Below are 17,009 nucleotides of genomic sequence, written 5' to 3'. Positions count from 1 at the left end.
TGAGACCCTGGGAGCTCCGAGGGTACTAGTTAGTTCATGTTGTTGTTCGTCCTAAGGGGCTACAAACTATAAAAAGTATTTTAAAATAAAAGCAATCTTAGTATTTCTTAACAGGATATCATACAATCACACACATTCACAAATATACATATATAAAGATGCACACACTTAGATTATTAATTAGTACATTTTATAAAAGGAGATAAATCTTAAGAAAATATTGAAAAGAAAATTTAGGCTAATGTGAACCTGAGAAAAGTAAAATTAGAAACTATATTTCTCAGTATTTTTACCCAAACCAATTGGCATTTGGACTTTATGTCCCATTAAGAATGCATACAGTCTTAAAGTAGTTTAATTAATCATGTGAATTGCCAAGGCAATAACGCCACCATTAAAAGATGTTTCAAAGAATTAAATAGATATAGCAACCTTATAAAACAAATAAATATGCATCATGAAATCAAGAAAAGGGTGCTCCATTATCATTAAAATTTTAACCAGGCAAATTTTAAACAATCAAGTGTGCAAATGCACATATAAAGACAATTCCACTCCAGATTGGTGATGGCATTACTAAATCATGGAAAGAGTCCTTCCTGATAGGATGTACCAGGGTCCTCTGGGAAATTAGAGTCCTATTACACAGAGCCAAGTGCATATTACTAGCTGTTGGGAGGAGGTGCCAGGGTTATAAACATCTCATATGGCCTGTACTCCATTAGATAAGGATATTAAACCCTCTGATCAATAAGACACCATGAAGCTATTATAGTCATTGGCAGTTAAATCAGACCCAAACACAAGTGTGAGTCCACAAAGAACAGTGTTTTTCCTATCTTTGGGTATCAGACGTAGCTGCATTCTAAATCATGCTGTTTGAGTTTTGTCCTTTGCCAGGAAGATGCAAAGCTTCATTTGCATACTCTGCCTGGTGCCTGCAACATGAGAGCTTGAAGTAGGGATGTCAGATGGGCCTGATTTATGTCACATTAAGGGAGCCTAGTAATTTCAGATCTTGTAATGGGGTTTTCATTCTTCTAGCTACATAATGCATGCGAACATTATCCTGATGCCTTTTTTAAAAACTTGTCAAAATGCATGGGGAGAAGCAAATGTATTGTATGTCTCCCTCCTGTAGACTGCAGCCAGGAGGAGAGTGGCTCACAGAGATTTCAACTGTGCATAATTACAAGTGCTCTGCAGCTAAGCAGCTATTGAGCTGCCTACAGAGTGTCTGGAAAAGGCTATGGTGAAGCACCATCACTACACTGCTGCCTCATGTATTGTACACATATGCATGCACATGGCATGATATCTGCATGACCTCCATGTTCTGACAGCTCTAGTCACTTATCCAAGTTCCACTTACTCTGTTCTCTCTTCTCAGAGCTCTGGTCCTCCATGGAGCAGCAAAGATGCAAGGACTCAGATTTCTCTGTGTGTCTGGTGCTTAAATTCTCATCTGGCCTTAACAGGGGCATTTTGATTAAGTGCAATTATAAATCCGCCAGAACACTCCTGTTCTTTTTATAGCAAACCATCCAGAAGGGAGGATGCTCCAGGAATATCAACTCATTGCTGCTTTTCATGATCACATGGAAATTATTTCAGAAGCAGTCAGGTGAGAACACTGCCATAGGAGTTGCAGACAATAGTGCCCCAAATGCTGCAGAAGGGTCAGAGATGCTCAGCTTCCTGCTGTGGTTCCCCATACCGCCATATAATTATGTCTTATCCAAGCCAAGCTCTGAGAAACATATAGCTTCTTTCGGTATATAGAGCTCTCCCATGTAAATGACTGCATATAAAATATATTAAATGAACTGATGAGTTGAATATTGTCAAAGACATAATAGAGGGAGATGGTATAAGGTGTGAGGATAATGACAAAGCTATCTGATTTTATCAAGAAAAAATTATTGAAAATAGAATTCGAGAAAGATACCAACAAAGTAAAATTTGTATAACTCACTCAGAAATGGAAGAAGTGGTGAGATAATATGTGTAGAGGCCCAGAGGCCAAGAACCATAAGAAAAACTCCAAAGAACTAGAAGATACAGAGACATTAATGAATAAATAATAGAATTACAGATTTTTGAGGACTTTGTCACATAAAAGAAGGTGAAATTTCAGTGTTGCAGGACATTTGATCCCACTGTGAGCCCTGAGATAGTGTTATTTACTAGCCAGTCCTGTTTCTAGCATGGCGTGCTCAGCCCCAGCACACACCCTTAATGTAAGAGGTTTATGCTTAAATATTGCAAACAAGTCAAGCAGCAGAGCAATCAACCAGTTGACAGAAAGTGAATGTAGAAAAACACCATAGAGAGGGAGTCAGGAGGACAGACAGAGAGATGCACAGCAAGTAGAAGGAGGGACATTGAGTTTGAACAGTAATTTTAGAGGGTGTGGAGAAGGAGCTTTCTTTGGGGCCATCAGCTGGCTGTGGAGGAGGGTCAGCTGGGTGCTTTCTCTGCCTCTCTGAGCTAGCAGGCTTTCACTGATACAGCGTGGGGTGACTGTCGTGGGGGCTGCTAGAGTGGGAGTCACTTACTGTCTTCCTTTTGAACCCCGCTGCCTAAAAGTCTCCAGGAAATACCTTGTCCCTGTGCCTTGGGATTATGAGAAGAGCCCTGATTTCATTTGCACTCAGACTGATTTTCCTAGTAGGACTACAATAACTGTATCACCTTTGAAATTGTTGATAAGTTTTGTACTGTGTAGCTAAAAGGATGGTCATTGCTTGACCCTGATTTGAACCTCATCCCATTGAATCCACTGTGTGGGATCTTGGGAAACATTCTTGATTTCACTCAGTCATTATTTCCCTGTCTTTAAAACAGGAAAAAGCTTAGGAGTCTGATGAAAATTCAAGTTACACACTGTTCTGTTCTTGGAAAGAGTCAGCCGAGCATCCAACAGCATGGGCTGCTGTTCCATGACTGTCTTTCCCTCCCTCTCCATCCCTCATCTGTGGACTGTCATCTAAGAAACAGTGCAACAACAACAGTGCTTTTTCCAAACCTTTCTTCAGTGTGGTAGAAATGGCCATAAGTAGCCGGGCAGTGGTGGCGCGTGCCTTTAATCCCAGCACTTGGGAGGCAGAGAAACCCTGTCTCAAAAAAACAAAAAAACAAAACAAAAAAAGGCCATAACTAATAATGAATAAAGTAGAACATCTCAGACTTAGAGTCTGAAAAATATTGTTCATAAGAATTACAGCTACATACTATCTAATGATAGGGATACATTTGAAGACATGCATTGCCACACAATTCCAGCCATTGTATTTAATATCAGAGTGATCTTGCATGTCTAATGGTACAGCTTGCTACATACCTAGGTATGGTAATGTTGCAATGGTACTGCCGATTGGTTTGTGGCTTGTTGCAGTACTAAATAACACAGGCAGTAGCACCGCAGTGCTATCTATGTATCTAAACATGAGTATTCATGGCAAGGCTCAGTAAGCGCACTAGGAAGTACATATGTCTGAGTTCTTTGCAACCATGTAGGACCACAAGCACAGTGGTTGAAGACCATGGTTGACTGAAGCCTCTCTATGGGTGCTGGATTTTACTTCAATGCAGGAAAAGAAATAGAAAGATCTCCTCCCAAGGCTACTTAACTGCATCATGATTTTTAAGTCATGAATCTTACAGATATTTTTATGGAATTCATTTCTATGGCCTATCATTAGCTGAGAAAAAATGCCTCAAAAATGTTCAGAACAGAAGAGGAGACAATCATGACGATGATAGAACAGTTGATTAACAGAAGCTAGGAAAACATTTATTAGGAGGAGATGATGGACATTTGAAAACATAATTAATGATTTATCATATTTTTTTGATTTGTTTGTTTTTTGAGACAGGGTTTCTCTGTGTAGCTTTGGTTATCCTGGAACTCACTCTGTAGACCAGGCTGGCCTCAAACTCAATAATCTACCTGTTCCTGCCTCCCAAGTGCTAGGATTAAAGGCGTGTGCCACCACTGCCTGGCTGATTTATCTATATTCTTGAATGTCATATTACTGTATATCATTAATGATTTATGTATTAATTTATGTATTAATGATTAATGTATTTATTAATTATTAATGTCATTATTGTAAATTATATCATTAAAGATGGCTTTTTCCTGTAATAGAAATGATAACACATGGATAAAAAGGTCCATCATTGACTTTAGTTTTTTGTCCACATTGCTATTTTAACTGAGAAACCATGTTTGCCCTATAGCTTAGCAAATAGATTTTTACTCTTGAGACAATGGTGCTTTTAACCTGATCTCTACAGAGTCAAACATTGGCTTGGTCTAGAGCTAGGGCACCTGAGTCTGCATTTTAATCTTTCTGTCTTTAAGTTAGGTTTCCATTTCTAATTTGAAAGCAAATAGGGATCAAGTTGACTTTTAGTCCAGAGCTCTATCTGAGACATAGTTGTCAATGAAAACTGAAGAAAGAATTCTTTTAGTCAGTACTAGATGAAAGCAGGCAGGACACCAGCAGGAGAACTGAGGACCGAGATGCTATGTTTCTATATAGGGACTCAGAGGAAGGCTTACTTCTAAATGAATCCTTTTCTTATCTCACTTATCAAGGTAGGATTAAAAGAAACACACACACACACATATGGGGTAGGGGATAGAAGTCTAGGTGGGATACAAAAACAAATTGGTTAAGCGTAAGATTTAACATTGGGGATGGAGAGATGGCTCAGTGGTCATGAACATTTGTTATTCTTGCAGTTGACCCAGGTTCAGTTTCCAATACCCACATGGTGGCTCACAATTCCAAAACTGAGGCATCTAATGTCTTCCTTGACATCGAGGATACCAGGGATCCAAGTGATATGCATGCATACATGCAGACAAATCCCAGACATACGTAAGATTAAAATAAATCTGAAGACATATGACATCTATTGGACTGGAAATATTTTCTGAACAGAGTGATTTTTTTCACAGTAGCTTACATAAATGTAAGAAATCTATCATCTACCTTAATTCTTGTTTCATTATTTAAATAGTTTATCTCAGCTTAAAATTTTCACCACTATATCAAGTCAAAGAATCAGCTTCATAGGAGCTCATCTTCTTGATGAAGAGATTATATCAACAATATTTCACATTTCTCACACGACTTCATTGTTAAAAAAGACAATAGGAGTGAGCATAGCAAGACCAGTGCGAAATTACTGCACAACATCACTCAACATGGAGATGTTTGTCTACATTACAAGCTCATTCAAGTTATCTATCAAGGGTGGCTTGCTTCTGAAGAAGTAAATTCAAGGCTATTTATAAACTGACAACAGCAGAATAACTGAATGGAAGAATAAAATCATAGTCTGATTTGTTAGAACAAGCTCTGCTATTTGAAGTTCCTTTTGCAAACCATTACTAAGGAAATTAGATTCAAGGTTTTTCAGATATAAAATTGAATTCTTCACAGGGAGAAATATATCCCACAAGCAAAGTATAGGAAGCCTCAAATTATTACCATATTGCTTCAATTAAAAAGTAATAATAATGTCCTACTACTAAGTAGGTGCGTAGTGAAGAGCAAGAAAAAAATATTTCCATTATTTTATGTGTTTGTATTTGTGTGGTATACCCATGTACAAGTTTGTATGTAGACATATGTGCAAATGTATAAGCACTTGCTTCCATGTACACACAGAGACATAGGGTTAACATTGCATGCCCTTCTTGATTGCCCTCCCCTTTATTTTTCAAGGCAGGGCCTCTCTCCAAACTTGAAGTTAGACAGTTCTAGGAGTTCATCTAGCAGTGTCCTTTAAGAATTCTGTCGTCTAGCTGGGCAGTGGTGACGCACGCCTTTAATCCCAGCACTTGGGAGGCAGAGGCAGGCGGATTTCTGAGTTTAAGGCCAGTCTGGTCTACAGAGTGAGTTTCAGGGCAGCCAGGGCTATACAGAGAAACCCTGTCTCAAAAAGTCAAAAAAAAAAATTCTGTCTTTTGTGCCATCACAGGAGCCATTACCATCCACGCCTAGCTTTAGCATAGGTTGTATAGAATCTGATTCCAGTCCTCATGTTTGAGTAGCAAGTGCCTGATTCTCTAAGATATCTCTCCTAACAACCCATAACTTTAAAATAAAATATGAGACGAAATGGAGCATTTCCTTGATTGAATAATTGACTTGGAAAGGAAGTGTGCTACTCCATGTTTAGAAGCTTAGATTTCTGAATTCCTAGCTGTCTCTTTCCCTGTTTCCTTAAGGAAAGACTTCTAACTGATTTAGGTGTTTAGTTCAGCCATATATGCTGGTACTATTGAGTCCCAATCAGAACCTTGCGTTTAGAAAGCCCCTCGTCTTCTACGTTTGCCCTGTCTAGGAGTACTTATTTCATTAACTATGGATGACATGTCGAGTATGCAAGGAATTCTACTCCACAAATAATAAGGAAAAAGTCCCTTTATCCTATTTTATACCTGGAAATCCAGAAAAGAAGAAATAATAGAGAGATATTTTCCCCAAATGTTTATTGTTGAGAAATTGAGTATATAACAACAATACGATGGGGGAGAAATGAAGGGTAGTTTTCTGGAGACAGTATTGTTTAGGAAGAATCAAACTCAGCTGTCAACCTTCTCTTGTGTCAAGAAGTTAAAATCTCACAGTCAAAGGAGAACAAATAAGAGAATTAAATAAATTACCTGTCATTATTAAACTATTAATTCAATAAAGTGGGAGATACATTCAGTTAAATGTATGTCACATATGTAACATAAAAGTAAATAATGATTTTAGCAAGCCTAATGGTAATAAATTGGTTACCAGTTAAGTTGAACCACTCAAAGGCATAGATATATTCTATCTGTTTTACGGACCTCTGCTTGGGTTAATATCTGTTCCTTAGTATTTTTTTTTTACCAGCTATGATATACTCCATTGTGAAAATGTGCCATATATCCTTTATGCATTCTTAGGTTGAGGGACATCTAGATTGTCTCCAGTTTCTGATGATTATGAATAATAAGCTGCTTCGAACATAGTGTAACAAATGTCCTTGTAGTAGAATAGACAGTCCTTTGGTATATGCCCAGAAGTGGAATGGCTGACTTGAAATTAGAGCAATTCACAATTTTCTGAGAAACTGCCATATTGATTTCTAAAGTAGTTGGGCAAGCTTGCACTCCCACCAGCAATGGAGAAGTGTTTGCTCCTCTTGTTCCACATCCTCTCCAGTATGAGCTGTTACTCGTATTTTTTCTTAGCCATTGAGAAAGGCATAAGAAAAAAATTTCAAAGTTCTCTTTTTATTTGAATTTCCCTAATGGATACAGATGCTGAACATGTCTTTAAGTGTTTTCAGCTATTTGAAATTCCTGTTGAAAACTTTCTGTTTAGATCTGTACCCAGTTTTTTCCACTGGGTTATTTAGTTTGCTGATGTCTAGTGCTTTGAGTTCTTTATTTTGGATATTAGCCCCTTTTCAGATGTGAAATCAGTAGAGATGTTTTCATATTCTGTAGGTTGCCATTTTGTCCTTTTGTTGGTTTACTGGGCCTTAAGGAGCTTTTCAGTTTCATTGTTGCCATTTATTAATTGTCAATTTTAGTGCCTATGCAATTAGCTTTCTGTTCAGGAAGTTGTCTACTGTGCCCAGGTATTCAAGGCAGCTATTCACCACTTTCTCTTCCAACAGATTCAATGCATCTCATTTTATGATGAAGACTGATGGTTTATATATGCTTGGACCATGGCGTCACACTATTAGGAGGTGTGGCCTTGTTGGAGTAAGTGTGTCACTGTGGGCATGGGCTTTAATACCCTAGTCCTTGCTTCCTGGAAGTGAGTGTTCTGCTAGCAGCCTTCAGATGTAGAACCTTCAGCTTCTCTTGCATTATGCTTGCCTGGCTGCTGCTATGTTCCTACCTAGACGATAATGGATTAAACCTCTGAACCTGTAAGCCAGCCCCAATTAAATATTATGCTTATAAGAGTTGACTTTGCCATGGCGTCTGTTCACAGCAGTAAAAGCCTAACTAAGACAAAGACTTTGATCTACTTAGACTTAAGTTTTTGTATGGCTTCATGCTTTCTTGTACATGCAGACATCCATTTAGACCAGCACCATTTTTTCATTGCATATTATTAAAAAATCAGGGGTGTATAGGTGTATGCAGTTACATCTAGGTCTTTGTTTTGATTGCATTGATCAAATTATCAGTTTTTTATGTCAACATCATGAGGGTTTTCATTACCATAGCTCTTTAGTAGAGCTTAAGATCAGGCATGGTAATACATCTAAAAGTTCTTTTCTTATTCAGGGTGGTTTTAGTAATCCTGGGTTTTTGCTTTTGCATATGAAGTTGAATATTGTTCTTTCAAGGTTGGAATTATGATGGAAATTGCTCTGAATCTGTAGATTGCTTTTGATAAGACTGCCATTTTTACTATGTTAATTCTACCAATACATGAGCATGGGAGATCTTCTATCTTCTGATATCTTCTCCAACTAAACTTGATGTGATTGTCATTCAAGACTTCCACTTGCTTGGTTAAAGTTACCCCAAGATATTTTAAATTATTGGTGGCTATTGTGAAGGGTGTTGTTTCCCTCATTTTTTTTCTCAGCCCATTTATCATTTATAGATAGGAGAGCTACTATTTATTTTTTTTGGTTGAACTTGTATCCAGTCACTTCCCTTAATGTACTTATTAACTGTAAGAGTTCCCTGGTAGAAATTTTGGGATCACTTTTGTATACTATCATATCGCTTGTGAATAGCAATGCTTCCACTTCTTCTTGTCCACTTTGTCTCCTCTTCATCGCCTTTAGTTGACTCATTGCTCTAATGAGGACTTCAATAACGTACAATACTGGATAGATATGGAGAGAGTCGGCAGGTTTGCCTTATTATGATTTAGTAAAATTGATTTGAGGTTCATTCCATTTAGTTTGATGTTGTCTATAAGCTTGCTATAAATTACCTTTATTATGTTTAGGTATGTCCCTTGTATCTCTGATCTCTCTAAGAAGTTTATCATGAATGGGTGCTGAATTTTTATCAAATGCCTTTTCAGCACCTAATAAGATGATAAAGTGTTTTTTCTTTCAGGTTGTTTATATGATGGATTTTATATATTGAACCACCTCTGTATGCCTGGGATGAAGCCTACTTGATCATGGTGGATGATATTTTTATATGCTCTTGGATTCAGATTGTGATTATTTTATTAAGTATTTTTGCATCAATATTTATGAGAGAAATTTGTAACTTTCTCTGTTTTAAATTTTTTGTGGTTTGGGTATCAATTGTGGCCTCATAAAATGAGTTTGGCAATGTTCCTTCTTTTTATATTTTGTGGACTAATTTGAAGAGTACTGACATTAGCTCTTCCTTGAAATTCTGATAGAATTTTAGTCATTAAAAGGAAGACCCTAATGAACTGCTTATATTTCTTTAGAGGTATTGAGTCTATTTAAGTTGTTTATCTGATCTCAATTTAACTTTGGTAAATGGTCTCTATCAAGAAAATTGTCCATTTTTGTCAAGGCTGCCTTATCTGGATCCCACCCATAAGTTTACAAAAGTGAGCAAAAATCTGAATTCTTTTGTTTTATATATATACACATATATGTGTATGTATGTATATATATATATACACATATATATGTATCTATGTACATATATATATACATATATATATATATATATATATACATATATATGCTGTATTCTTCTAAGAATCAAATAGCTTAAGTCATAGAATGCTGATTGTGGGATGGTCAAGAGGGAATCTGGAGAAAGTGAATGAATTGATATGTTAATAGAAGACTGGGCTTTTGGTCTGTAAGAGATGACCTAGCAGTGAACAATAACAGTTTTGTTTTTGGCTTTTTTTTGTTTGTTTAGTTTGTTTGTTTTTAGAAATTTTCCTAGCAAGAGCTAAGCTGTCTGGAGATCTCTGGGGAGCTAATACAGCTTATTTAGAATTTTTTCTAGCAGCTACCCAGAGGGAACTCCTTGGAGAGTGAACAAAGCTCTTTTAGAATTTTTCTGGCTTTCTGATTTTGATCAGGAACCCCAAAATTGCTCTTTAGGAATTTTTTCATAACAAGTTAGAAGACACAGAAAGAGTAAGTCTTTTATATACTACCTAGGCTATTTGCCTTGTAGCTTTTAATATTTCTTTATTTTGTATACTTAGTGTTTTGATTAATATGTATAAAGGATACTTTCTTTTTTGGTCCAAATTATTTGGGGTTCTGTAAACTTTTTGTAGCTTTATAGGCATGCCCTTCTTTACGCTAAGAAAATTTTCTTCTATGATTATGTTAAAAATATTTTCTGGGTTTTTGAGCTAGGTATATTGCTCTCCTATTTCTATTATTCTTAGGGTTAGTCTTTTCACAGTATCCCAGATTTCCTGGATGTTTGTGTCAGGAACTTTTTAAATTTAACTTTTTATTTTACTGAACTATTTCTTCTATTATATCTTCAATGCCTGAGAGTATCTCTTACAGGTCTTGTATTCTATTGGTGATGTTTGCAATCCATTTAACTAGATTTTCCATTTTCAAAATTCCCTCTGTTTGTGTTTTCTTTATTGCTTTTATTCCCTTTTTCGGGTCTTGAAAAGTTTTTTTTTCCCTTTCCTTCAAATGTTTGTTTAATTGTTTGTCTGCTTGCTTCTTGGTTTTCTTTGAGGGATTGTTTTTATTTCCTCCAATTGTTCGTGTTTTCCTAGATTTCTTTAAAGGATTTATTCATTTCCTCTTTGTGAATATTTGTCATCTTCATAAAGTTGGTCTTAAGTTTTTTCTTATATTTCAGCTGTGTTGCAATATTCTGTGCTTGTTTTAGTAGGATACATGGTATCATATTGATCTACCTGTTGTCGATTGTGTTCTGACTCGTCTAAGCATATAAGTCTGGGGTTATTATAGGTCTAGCTGCCAATTTTTAGTTTGTTTGGTGGATGTGATTTTTGTTTCTTGGTTCCTGTTTCCTCTTGGGTCTTCTGTTCTTTGTGGCCAGGATTTTTCGCAGCTAGTGTGACCTCTCATCCAGCAGGAAGTCTTGAACTGAAATTGGGGCTAGGCTTCTGGTGGTTAGTGTGGCCTTTGGTCCAGAATGAGGTCTTTATCTGAATTGGATGGTGGAACACAGTGATGAAGAGAGAAGTTAGGGTTGTGGATAGTGTGGGAGGCAAGGAGAGAATCGAGGAGGTCCATGGCTGGGCTGCCTATTCAGAGTTCTGGTGGCTGGTGTGGTCTCTAGTAGGGAATCTCTGTCTGAGATTCAGGGGCTGGAGTCAGCACTGGCATAGCCTCTGATTTAACAGTGATATCTTCCTGTGTTCACCTATCTGTTCTGGCTAGAGTGACCTGCACCTGAGCATCAGATATACACCTGAAGTGGAGATAGGATATAGCAGTGGGACAGGCGTTGGGCAGGAAGAGGTGGCAATGAGTTGAGTCTTTTAGATCTGAATTGAGTGTATGGTTTTTTATTTATTCTCCTCTCAAACAATGCATCACAACTGCAGGCTCCTCTCCTTTCACTCCTCTCAGTCACCCTGCCCTTCTTCTCTCCCCCAGATCCACTTCTCATTTTCCCTTTAGAAAAGAGCAGGCCTGCCAGGGACATCAACTGAAGACATAACAAAATGCATTATAAATAGACAGAAACCCTCACATTAAGGCTGGAAGAAGTAACCCAGTAGGAGAAAGAGTTCGAGACATCCCATTCCGGTTGTTAGAAGTTCTACACACACACCAATGTGAACAACCACAGCAAATATGCAGACAGCATGCCAGGTTTATTATTGTGGTTCAAGTCTCTGTGAGTCCCTATGAGCCCTGCTTATTTGATTCTGCAGGTCATGTTCTCTTAGTGTACTTGACCCTCAATTCCTGCAATCCTATTTCCCCATTCCTCTGTGGGGTTCCATGAGCTCCACCTAATGTTTGGTTGTGGAACTCTCCATACTCTCCCATCAGCTTCTGGAGACACCAAACAAAATAGAGATACATAATGTCTTCATAAATTCTATATATTGCTCCATAAATGCAAAAACTGTTCTCTCCCTCTCTCTCTCTCTCTCCTTCGTGTGTGTGTGTGTGTGTGTGTGTGTGTGTGTGTGTGTGTATGTATGTCTGTCTGTCTCTCTGTCTGATGACTGTCTGTCTTTTGTTATTATGCTAGAAATTGACCTGAAGCCTTGAGCATGCTAAGAAAGAATTCTGCTACTGAGCTACATACTCAAGTCCAAATTCTTTTAAATTGCCAATAACAAAGACATCTTCAAATAAGCAAATAATTTCAAGTTAATTATTACAAATAAAGCACAACTTACAAATATCTTAGTTTATCTTCATTGTGTTTTCCAGTAGGAAACATTCACATTTAGTTATTATGCTAGTTACTTCTTTCCCCAGACATTTATTGCTGTTCTGTGGATAGACATAAATTATAAATCACAAATTCATCTAAACATAATTTTGTCAGCATCTTGAAGTCAACATGAAATGAATACTAATTGAATTTGCTTGAGCTCGAACACTAAAAAGTTAAATATTGTTTTGATATATTTTGTTGCATTGCATATATCAATCTGTGTAATACTTGAATTTTTTGGATGGCATCTTTTTGAAATCTGAGTTGTTTTTTGAGATGTATTTCAGTATTTCATTTGCACAGGTTACCATTCCAGTAGTTCAATAGTAATTGATGGTCTTTATAATTAACCTAAATGCATGTGATTATAAGATTTGTAATCTGTAATTACACTGCCTAATTAGATAATTATGATACCAAATGAAATAATTATGAAAGGTGATGACTTTATATAAAATCTATGCTAAAATATTCTTTGTTTACTTAGTAGAACATGTGATTAGCAAAATTATACAGTATTCTCTTCTTCCCAGTCATGTGTATCTGGAAGGAAGCAAGTAATGAACATTGATTAGGGATTGCTCCTATCCAAGGTGATAAAGCCACTCTCCCCAAGAAGGTTGAAGAGAATCCATCTCACTCACCACTGTGGTTTGACAAGAATGTGGAAGAGTTCACATGAGATCTGATACTCTTTGTCCAAGAAGCATGGCAGCTTTGCTGGAGTAGTATCGCTTCTTATTTTGAAATCCATCTCTAAAACCTCCTAGATAAAATAGGATCTGGGCATAAAGAAGGAAGAGTAAGTGCTACTAGTAACTTGCCTTGGCTTTTATGAAAGAAACTTCCGTATTTCTTTTATTTGTGACTATGTGTGTTGATATGTATGTACATGTTTAAGTGTGTGTATTAGCTAGGGCTTTAATGCTGTGAAGAGACAAGGTGACCACCACAACTCTTCCAAATGATGAAGACACTCTCCCCAAGAAGGTTAAAGAGATTTAATTTGAGCTGATTTACGGTTCAGAGGTTTGATCTGTTATCATCATGGGAGGCATGGAAGCATGCAAGCAGACATGGTGCTGGAGAGTTAGCTGGACGTTCTATATCCAGATCTGAAGGCAACAGAAACTTCAGAGACTTCAAAGTCTACTTACACAGTAATAAGCCACACCTATTTCAACAAGTTTCACATCCCTCTAATAGTCCTATGTCCTATGACCAAGCATTCAAACACATGAGTATAAGGGGGGCATTCCTATTTAAACCACCTCAGTGTGCATGCATATATCCATGTAAGTGTGCTTGTAGAAGTCAGATGTCAACACTGGATGTCTTCCTCAGTTCTCCTAAGCTTATCTTTTGAGACAAGGCTCCTTGCTGAACTTGTAGCTCATTGATTCAGTAAGGCTGCTGGCCTATGAGGGGCTCTTCTGCCTCTCTCTACTTTCCCAGCGTTTCCACTTACAGTTTTTGTTTGGTTTTTTTTTTAATGTATTTACTCAGTACATAGCAAACATTTTAGCTACTGTCTAGTTTTGCTTCAGTGGTTCTGATCAAACACCCTGACAAAAAACAATATTGGTAAGAAATAGGTTTACTTCAATGTACCGTTCCAGATTATAGTCCGTCATAGAAGAAGAGTCACAGTGGCACAAGCTTCATAGTTATATGTACAGTCAACAACAGAAAGAAATGAATGTGTGATCTTGCAAACCAGCTCTCTTTATTCTTATACGTTCCATGGCCCTCAACTAGGGAATGGTGTCACACAGTTTCAGACTGTGTCTTCCCAAATAAATTAAGACAATTAAGACAGATGCCATCAAACAAACCAGCAGGACAAACTGTCTTACAATCCGTCATCCAGACTCTCTTTCCAGGTTGTTTTAGGTTTCGCTTGTTTGTTTGTTTGCTTGTTTGTTTGTTTGTTTGGTTGGTTGGTCGTTTCTGGTTGACAAGCTAACTATCACATCCCACGGAGCCATGTCTCCAGCCCAGTTTCTGCATTCATGGCACATTTCCCTTAGCAGCGAACATCAACTGAGTGTGGTGGTAGTGAAGGTGAGGGGTGCATCTCACAGCCAGGCTAGACTGGAAACACATGCGTGCACCTGTCTTCCTTGTGCAAAAGCTTACTTGTCCAAATTTCTTGGACAAACCCATATATTTGAGAAATGGGTATGGGAGGGACCTTAAGGAGCTGAGAGACTTATGAAATGAAAACACTTGCTTTGTGGCTTTTAGTAAAATTCACAACTGCCACATTTCCAATGCACTCCCTTATGAACTCTTCCCAGGGAAGTGTTTGCTCTACTGAAATGTGCCTCCTTTGCACATACACCTCATCTGTGGAAATCACTGTGTCCAACCCTGTGCTCGCTTACTAATTTTCCTTATTTAGTCTTTTGATGAAGTCTTCTTCACCAGGTTGAAAGTTTGGAGAACAGAGGATACAAATTTTGTTCTCTTCTCAAGTATGTAGTCATGTCGTTATATACTAAGTAGCCAAAAAAAAAAAAAAAAAAAAAAAAACCACAAAAACCTATTAAATATTTAATGAGAGGTCCTTAGATGGGCAACTCTCATCAGACTGTGCCCTTCTTTTCAATTTACAACCAGTTCTCAAACTCAGAAACACAATGCAACAAAATGGTAATATTTAAAATCTATCTGAATGAAAAGTTTTTATTTGACACAAAATTATTTTGTTAATGAAAAGGTAATTTCTTAAATATGTCAAATAAACTAAATTTTGATAAAATCTGAGCAAAATTTTCTAAGAAAGAGTACAAATACATGGTTTACAGGAAGTGAGCACACATATCAATATAACAATAGTTAGTAATTCATAAAAGGTGTTGTTCAATATTTTAGAGCATCTCTCCTACTAAGTCAACTATAGTGTCACAGATAATGATTTGAAGCAGATACACGTGAACTCATGAGCAGTAGTGGTGATATCTCATAGTATCCTGTACTTAAGATGCAGAGGAGATCCAAAGCCAAATGGGTATGGGCTAATCATCCCACATGGGGTAAGTTCAATATGGAGAGCCATTGAAAATAGCCTCAGCCAGTTCAATGTGTTTATAAAACCTGATCTTGAGATTTAGTGCTCATTAATCTCAACATGTCTTCATTTCTTAAATTCTACTCTACTTCTTTCAACATTTATATGACAGAAATACTGTACTGTCCTGTACTAACTGAAAAAAAGCTTCTGCCAAGAATAACTTGTCACATAGGGACATTGTGTGGCTCTTCCAAAAACTGGACTGCACTTATAGATGGTCAATGTCTTCTCATCATATCACTGCATTTATAGATGGTCAATATCTTCTCATCATATCACTTTATTGCCATATTCAGAAAATAAACCATACAGATGGCCTTGCTGTCTCAGAGATGCTGTCTAAATTCTTCACCCTCAGATGCACTCCATAATACGAGCACTGTTTCTGTCCTGTTGTAAAGCTCACAGATGTTACCTAGAGAAACACACTGTGAAGTATGATTCCACCATCTTTGAGTTTCTGGAGAATCAGGCAACCAAAAGACAAGTAAACAAATAGAAAAAAATAGTTTAAACACTCTTCTTTCAATGGCTATACATATAAATATTGTTAGTCTGGTGAAGTTGCCAAACCAAACTTTTCTAATGAATAAACTACATCAGGGGGGTTGAGTACAAAATGGGTCCTTTGGGAAGAACAAGGGCTTAATACTTCACTCAGCAGTTGTTATCTTAGACAAGTCAGGAAAAGACAGGATGTGATCTGATGAATTGTGCTTCCAGATGGTTTGCAGAAGTTGCTGCCGGCTAGTAAGCAGAAATAAATTCTTTGGCCTAGACATACAAGATAAGACACATAGATTTTGCAAGATGTCAGTTCTTAGAATTGTGCAGAAGGTAAAGGTTAAAATCAAGATATATATATCTTGTGTATATATATATATATATACATATATATATGTATATATATATGTATATATATATACCTTGATTTTAACCTTTGATATTAATCAAGATATTATATATCTTGATTTCAAGATATATATATATATATTTATATATATACATATATATATATATATATCAGAAAAGATGTCTAAGTCTGGTCAAATTCAAAGCTTTATGATATATAAAACTTACACATGGAACTTATAAATGGAACTACTCTGTCATTAGGCAAAATATAACTAAGATCTGTCTAGATGGATAGGTTTCTGCACAGGATTCTCTTTAGTAAGCACATCATTGTTTATATCAGTAATATTGTTCCAATAAAGGAGTGTAAAGATTATTTTGGAAAATCTTTGTGAGCTGCTGGCTAGATAGCAGAACATATGCACTAGACCTTTAAGAAGCTGGAAATATTTTATTTCCATTTTAACATTGTTTTGATTGAAAAACTAAAGACAAACATGTGGCTAAAAACAAGCTAAACACAAACATATCATTCGATCTTAAAGCAAGCTGTGTTGTAATTTGATCAGTTTTAGGTAAGAGGGTTATATGTTAGGAAGAACAATCTGTTCCAAATATAGAATACTTAGAGGGAAATGTTCATTTTTTTATCTTTTATACTTCACAACAACCTTTATACTGCCAGTAGGCAATTAA

The 17,009-nt window shown here is 36.8% G+C and overlaps 1 non-coding gene across 1 annotated transcript; it reads left to right on the top strand.

Annotated features, from left to right (window-relative positions):
- The first annotated feature begins 10,011 nt into the window (after positions 1–10,011).
- LOC116075554 lies at positions 10,012–10,070 on the top strand. Its single transcript, XR_004112597.1, has one exon. It is a non-coding gene; the product is annotated as a U7 small nuclear RNA (small nuclear RNA).
- The last annotated feature ends 6,939 nt before the right edge of the window (positions 10,071–17,009 follow it).

This window comes from Mastomys coucha, unplaced genomic scaffold (assembly GCF_008632895.1).
Source record: "Mastomys coucha isolate ucsf_1 unplaced genomic scaffold, UCSF_Mcou_1 pScaffold3, whole genome shotgun sequence".
NCBI classification, from domain to species: domain Eukaryota; kingdom Metazoa; phylum Chordata; class Mammalia; order Rodentia; family Muridae; genus Mastomys; species Mastomys coucha.
The sequence above is the reverse complement of the archived record's forward strand: the minus strand, read 5'-3'. Positions and strand labels throughout refer to the sequence as shown.